The following is a 7,935-nucleotide window of genomic DNA, read 5'->3' as shown; positions in this document are numbered from 1 at the left end:
CCAACTAAATGGACCCGGTTCGCTAAAACAAGCGGCTCAATGTGCGCTATGTGTGACCGAGCGAGAGGCTCAAATTAGCCCGGGGAACACCAGATCTCTTGCCAAGGATGGAAGCTTGGTAGTGCATTACGTTAGTCAGATTGGGGTGTCCCCAACCTTCTCGCATTTGTCGGCCCTGGCCGCCTCCCAGGCCTTATTTCTAACCGATCCCTGTGATCGTCACGGACGCCTGAACTTCCACTGAAGTGTCGTTATCTCAGGCAGCGCGACCGTCTCTGTGAGCTTTGCTACTAATAACAGCCTCGGTGACTCTGTTGTGCCTCGCTAGCCGTATTATGCATTCTTTTGGTCATCCCAGAGGCACTTGTGGCATTTCTCGTGGTCGCTTTATCTAACAGCGAAACCTAACTTCGGTCGGCCTGTCCCCATTTTTGGGCACCATACATTTTTAGAAAGCTCCTACCGTGTTCTTTTTGCTGAACGATATCTGCGGACCAATGACTGTCTTACTTTGATACCCAGAGCGTCTAGGGTCTTTGACCGCTCCGAGCGTTTCTGTTGCCACGATCGCTTGTTCAGGTCTTTCGGCGACTTTTAATCCGTCTCTCGTGAGTTTTGGCTCCGAAACAGATCAGAAAGTCCAAAGCGCTGGAGCCCCTGATCGCTCCGGGAACTTGGACTGTCCATTCAGCTTGAGCGCCACCGGACAGTCTTGGATATCTTCTCTCCTTTCAAGCTTAGTACGTTAACTTGTCACTGATATCTGTGGAGCACGTCTGAGTCGGAGAGGAGGCACGGAAAGGAATCACTGTTTCCGGCTGCATTGGGAGCCATTTGTGTTTCCATGACCTGTTACGGTTTGCATGGGAAACATTTCGTTTACCCAGTTCATCTGTTACCCATGGGGCTATCTATGCCCATACCAACTCGCTACCCATTCCTGATCAGTTGTACCCACCCCTCGTTCGCATTTTTTCCAAGACTTAAGCTTCAAATTATTGAAGAGCAGCAGGAAAGTACACGCCCAAATGTACTCTTGTAAGTTGATGATTGTAAAAGTAGTGGAAATGGTGTTAATAATGTATACAAGAGGCACAAGCCAATGACATTGTGTAGAATTACTACAGAAAACACCGGACATTTCGGGAGGGTCTTACCCTTACTCGTACCCGTACCTGCAATTTTCCCAAAATGTGTATCCAAGCTAGCCCGTTGCCCACCTTAAGAGAGTTAATCAGTTTACGCAACGCGTTGAATTCTCCCATTTTCAGCCGTCCCGACCCCTTCGGTTGCATTGGAAGCCATTGGCCTTGATGTGTTCTGATGACTTTTGACTACACCACGGCAGTGCTGGACGGTTCCGGCGCCTCAGATCGCTGTGCGTACTATTCCGCCGATGTCTGCGCCCCCCTTGGCTTCCGCAGGCAACTAGCATGCATTTCCTTGGGTGACTCCTCGTTTTCTAGCGCCTACCAATCCTCTCAGGAATAATTTAGCTCCAAAGAGCCCGTGTCAAAAATATCTTCCCAACGCCTTGTGAGACCTTGCGCCATCCAAAGGGGCCATCCTTGGAGCTTATCATAAACCTTTCTGCAGTGATTGCGTAGGACAAATTATTGTTCTACCTGCATGGCTTTCTGCCAACAATTTAGCACAAACCTTTTGATTGGCTGGATTTTTGGGACCATGGTCCACTCTAAGCAGTGCTTGTTGCGTGAGTCTTGAACTTATCATCCGATCATGAAATTCCCGGTCATCGACAGATTTTTCCAGCGAAAGCTTAAGACACTGCAGTGCTCGACACGGTGCAGCCCGCCCTCTGACGTCACCTGATATTAAGCGCGTCGGCTGCTAAAGACAGCAAGTCATCCCAGCCGGGGCAAATGGTGAGCTCCAAAAGTCAACCAAGCCCACCCCGCTCAGCGACGGGGAGGGAGTGGAAAGACACCCTCTAACCAACTTAACTATCGAACGGAGATATCTTACCAGCATGACATTGGAAAGGACCGCTTAATTACCCAACGCATCAAATCAACAAATCGCTGTGAACAAATCTCACCTTCAAAATGGATACAAAATTCGGTCGAAAAACGCTCGTCCTGGAAGATTTGCGCCACTAATTTTCATCGGTATCCTCTATCATTCAGTACACAACTGGGCCGTAGGTATGTACGTGCACACAGCGCATGCCGTTCATCCAACGTTCTGTTGATGGAACGCCGGAAGATCAATAGGTGCATCAAGTTTAAAATTGATGAATATTGAAACTTGTTTTAAGCGTAACAGACCCAGTGCAGCTTACTCTCCATCCCCATGGTCTAACATTCTTACAACTTGGCAAGCACGGTATTTCAAATATCAAGCGGCAAACTTTGGCGCAGCCTAAGCCCAGCCTTAGGTGCTTGCTACTGTATTACCTGCTGCTTAATCGAAGACATGATTTCCAATGTCTGCTTTGTCAGAATTTGTGGTAGCGTGAATGTCAAGCAACCGATTTATTTGGCGGACTTTCGTACATTTGTCTAGACCACCGTTGAAACAATACTTAAGCATTTAGCGCCGCCATTCTACGGCAGGGGAAAGTTTATCTAATTTTTTCGAATTTTATGACAAGGTAGACGAAGGCGTAGCGTCGACCGCCGGGAAACGGATACCTCATCATGCAACCCACCAGTAGCAGAGCACCTGTGGCTGCGCCGCGCCTGTTGCGCATGTAGCTTTGCACTGCGGTATGCAATGTGTGCCCCTCCACGCAATTTTGGAACGTGGGATCTGGAGAACATCGCAAGGTTGGAAAGACTGATTCAAATTTTGGGCAAATTTGGGGTGCCTTTCCCTCTGTCGCGTTACGAAAGCCATGCAACAAGGAACGTTTGTTATATTTTGGTAGGAGACACGTAAATACGCTTATGTATTCCATGCACATAAACAATTTGCACACTTTTTGCACACCCTGCACTCCATACGCCTATGTTCTCTATGCACACTCACACATTTATGCACATGTGCACTCTCTTCTTCAGCTTGCCAGCGGTTTATCTATGGTAAATAGATAAACCGCTGGCGGGCTGAAGAAGAGGCCCCCTGCCCTCCTCCAGTTTATTTTGTGAAACTACACCCTAATTGAGAACATCAGTGTCATATGAGCGCTTATACAGTAGTACAATTTTAAAATGCCTTGGGTACAAATTGGTTATTAACTTTGGCGTATGCATTTTTTGATCACACATGAGTGGCGTAATCAGAGAATGCACCAGATACGCATCAACGCCTCTGTTCCGTCACCACATAGCGCGCTGATACCAGCGCCTGCTTGTTCATCACCACGCCGAGTCCGACCGAGGCACCGGTGCCAGGGCTGCGCGGCGCCCGGTCTCGTCGGCCGTCCCCTCAGCGTCCGGCCGGGATGACGTCCGGCCTTCTCGGCTGGCGGGCGCGCCGGCCAGCCTGTCCCAGTGAGCTCAGCGCCCTGCGCGGGCCGTACCGGTCTGGAAATCCCGGCGTCACGGCGGTGGCGGGCCGCGACCCTCGGCGGCGCCGGAAGCCAGCGGCAGTCTGCAGGACCGGCCGGCGTCACTGACGGACCGGCGGTAGCGGCGCGCGCAGGTGAGAGCGCCGGGCGCGGCCAGCCCGCGGCCGGGCCGGAGCCGAGGCCGCCGCGCGGGCTCGCCCTGTCCGGCCGCCGGGAGGGCTGTCAGGCGCAGCGGTCTCGTGAGGCGGTGTTCTGCAGTTTTGGTATTTGGGATCGGGCTTTACTGGCACAAGTACGGTTGAGACCAGCGGTGTAGTTTCGTGTTCGGTTTGGCTTCAGCTCCCCTTCCCCATTTTGAGAAAAAAGTGATTCAAACGCAGTGAGAAACCCCGTTTGCATGTGCATTTTGGGATAGAATGCATTATTTTTCACGGCTCAGCCCTCCCCCCGCCCTCCCCCAGTTTATTTTGTGAAACTATACCCTGCCTGAGAGCATCAATGTCTTATGGGTGTCTATGTAGTAGTACGATATTAAAATGGCTTGGGCTCAAATTGGTCATTACCCTTGGCGCATGCCTTCACAACTTATCCCATTTGCAGTACCGTTTCCTTACCACAGGATAGTGCATGCCAGCGTGGGTGGAACCTTGCAACCTTTTGCCAATATCTTGTTCTTCCAATGACTGTCTTTGTCTCGCATTGCGGTTTTCATATCACCCCAGCATATCTTTAAAAAGCGTAAGAAGGTCTTAAAACGAAATCCATGTTTCTGGGGGATTCACGTTTCCCCCTCCCATCAAACTTTGCTTAATGTCCACGTGCCGATCAGTATCAGCATTTTGTGCTTTCCTGCAAATCCGTGACGGCCTCCGGGAGTCTCGGTGTGGGCGCCATATGACGTCAGCTGCCGGCGCCGAGCGTCTTACCGTGCCGCGACCGTATCTGGAGCGCCGCACCGCGCCGTTCGCTTCAGACGCGAGCCAGACGCGATGGCGGGACGGCAGCTGGTGGTGGCGCTGGCGCTGCTTGCTGGCCGCGCCGGCCTGGGCCAGGCCGCAATCGTCTTGGCAGCAGCCCGGCATCCGGGCGGATACCACAGCACGTACGCCCAGTATCTGGCTGTGCATCGCGCAGGCGCTGGGTAGACAGGAGTCCACCGAGGAGTCCGCCCGTCAGTAGCCCAGGGCGACCGCCCTGGCCGCAGCAGCAGCAGCAGCAACAGCAGCTACAGCAGCAAGCAGCAGCAGCAGCACAGGCAGCAGCAGGAGCAGCGGCAGCAAGAGCAGCTGCAGCAGCATCAGCAGCAGCAGCTGCAGCTGCAGCAACAGCGACGGCAGCAGCAGCGGCAGCAGCAGGCAGCACAGCAGCAGCAGCAGCAGCAGCAGCACAGCGGCGGCAGCAACAGCAAGGGCAGCAGCAGCAGCAGTTTCAAAAAACCGCAACAGCAGCAGCAACAGCAGCAGTTTCAACCGCAACGGCAGCAGCAGCAGTTTCGGCCGCAAGCCCAGTTCAACCGCAGCAGCAGTTTTCAGCCGCAACAACCGTTTCAACCGCAGCAGCAGTTTCAGACGCAGCAGCAAACGCAACCAAGTATCCCCCTCGAAGCAATTGAGACCGCCCTTCCAGCGGCGTCGACCGCAACACAGCAGCGATTTCCAACGTCACCATCGCGTCGCGTTCCTCCCCGAAACAATTTTCTTGCCTCCTCTGCGCTTCACACTGGCAGAAATCGACGGCGTCAGGCCTTCTTTGTGTGATAGTGGGGCAACTTCGGCGTCGGTGTTGGTGTGAAACGAGTGAGGGGCGTGTCGTGCTCGTGCCGTGATCTCGTTTTTGGAATGATCCCGTCACCCGCAAATGGTTGCAACTAGTGAGGTGATTTTCGTATCTGGCTGATTCGCGTGAAATGTCTTTTTTGAAATTTCGTCGGATTTTGGCAGGTATGCTAGTGGCGGTGTTGTGCGAATTTGAGCAAATATCAACGACCATTGCGTGATCTCATAGTTGCGCTTCTGTCGTCATTCTTAAACGCGTCCTGTGTGAGCACGAAGATGCTAGCGTAATTTCGGCCCGTTTTTGCAATGTGCGAGCTTTGTGTGTCCGGGAGACGAAAAGTAAATTTGCTATGCTATTGATGTGGGGGTCATGCCTCCCGTCGAAGTCTTGCCCATTGGAATATGAGCATTAGAAGACGGATGTCATGCCTTCAGTTGGACCGAGACGAGACAAAGCTCTTGCATAGCGAATAAGTCAGCATTATGGTGTCGTTGCCTTCGAGGTCGTAATGTAGCAACTCAAAGGTGGCGTGCCATGCGCCGATGGGCATGTGTAATTGACACGATCACACCACTGACCCGGTCACAGGTAGTCGTGGGTCATGCGAGTGCAGCACGCAATAACACTGAGTAAGTGCGAGACGCTGTGCTTTGAACATTTACCGATTACCCGCTAAGATACCAGAGGACATCCTAATTGCATGCATCGACATACTTCACGTGCTATGTATTGCATTGGTCCGAAAAGAAAGCCTGGTGACAAAAACGAAAACAAGCATAATCGACTCGAATAGCCCGGTACTACCCGAATATGTGTATTCTACTCATAAATATCCACTGGCCTTTGAGTATTGTCTGTCGGAAGCCCTGACAGAGACACAAGCTTCTCGATGGAGTAATGGGTCAGTTTGCATACTCAGCCACGCGTGAAGTTTATACATGGGTGACTGCACGCATGATTGCAATACCGACTGTCATGAGAAGTGATGATTCAGCTATGAGTTGAATGTCATGAAATATTGAAGCAAACATCAGATATGATGATATAAGTTCACTGATAACTATTGATGCTTTCAGGTGAAAAACTGCTCTATGCGACACAGTTTCTCTATTAGGGAATTCGCTCTCCAATAAATCATCGGTTGATTGCGTCATCGTACCTTGAAGAGCATTGATTGAAAGGCAATTGACGTCCGCTTTCTTGGAAATGGTGCTCACGAACGCCAGATATGAACGCCTCGACAATCATTTGTCTTGGCTTTGATCGCCGAATGACAAATGACATGGTAGGATTCGGATGACGCGTATATGGCGCAGGGATGTCTGGGCGACCTTGAAATAGTCTGCATGAAATAGTCTTCACATCTAGCGGGCGTATAGCTCAGAAACTAGAGGAGCTTGGGTATTAAAAAGGGCTGGGCTGTGAACTGCACTGAATGATCTTCATGGCGGTCATTTCAGTTTAGAAATCCCATACAAATGTGCTTCACTGCATTTAACCAGTGCCCGAAGGCATATTAAAGGCAAGTTATTTTGAAAACTCGCGCTAAGCATGACTCATAAACCTAATCTGACATATAGGTCAAGCAACGTGAAACGTGGCGATAACTGTCGAATTTTCCGTGTAATTTCACCCCTTCTGCAACGTTCGATCAAAGCAAGAACTTCAGACTTCAAACAGTGCAGAAAACTGCTCTCCAGATTGAGAGGCACGAAAAAGAGAAACATCATCCAGCATTATTCAGCTCTGTGTCTGCTGATCCGCATGCAGGAGCGGCACCAAGGAGTTTTCCTAACGGGACTTGCGTGCTTGAGGACGAAGCATGAGTGGGGAAAAAGAAAGCATAACCTCCCTCAAAGCTGAGAACTCCTAAGACTTTGGCCATGTTTACTAACGTAGAGGGCAGCCAAACTTTCATACTTAACGCGGTGCGATCGCCTGAACTGCGCTGACAAGCTACTAGTTGGCGCGCTGACAAGCTTCTTAGCGCGTTATCGGCTTATCTCAGAAGAACACCTTCGAACATCTGCGAAGACAGCCGCGTTGACGTGTATGGAGCATTTAGAGACGCGTCACACGTTAAGTGCTTCGTTCCAAATGGATTATCAAAACCACTCCATAATGCATTTGGACGGTGGTTGGCCTTGGGCGCCATCGGTCGAGCGGTTCACGGTCGCCACATCGTTGCAAGGTCTATAAATAAGACCTCTCCTCCAAGCCGACTGCTTCATCCTCGCCCGCCCAAATCCGTTGCGAAAAGGTTCACATTACGACCCGCAATACAGCTGATCTCACCCTTACGGTCATTTCGAAGCCTGCTGGTTCGCAGCAAGCGGCATGGGGCGGGGGGGGGGGGCTCTGTGGACCCTAACGCCCAGCAGTCAGAGTTCTGCGAATGTTCAGAAGTGACAAAATACTAAAACTGGACAACACGTGCGTGCAACACATCTACAGAAAGAATGTGGCTATGCATGAGCCTGAGCACCAGACACAATTTACATGACCCGGGTGCATGACACAGAACCCGACATCTCATGGTCGGTTCTAGTACACCCACGTTAAGACGCGTCCGGGTGGCAGGTTGAATGCCCTTGGCTCGGGTGGCGGGATCCAGTTGACCCTACCTTGAGATCTCAGGAACTGAGAGGCCTAGAGACACTACATTTACAGCGTGTGTTGGCCTGTAC

The sequence above is a fragment of the Pollicipes pollicipes genome, unplaced genomic scaffold (genome assembly GCF_011947565.3).
Source record: "Pollicipes pollicipes isolate AB1234 unplaced genomic scaffold, Ppol_2.1 Scaffold_7247;HRSCAF=8697_pilon_pilon_pilon, whole genome shotgun sequence".
Taxonomy (NCBI): Eukaryota; Metazoa; Arthropoda; class Thecostraca; order Pollicipedomorpha; family Pollicipedidae; genus Pollicipes; species Pollicipes pollicipes.
Note: the sequence above shows the minus strand (reverse complement) of the source record.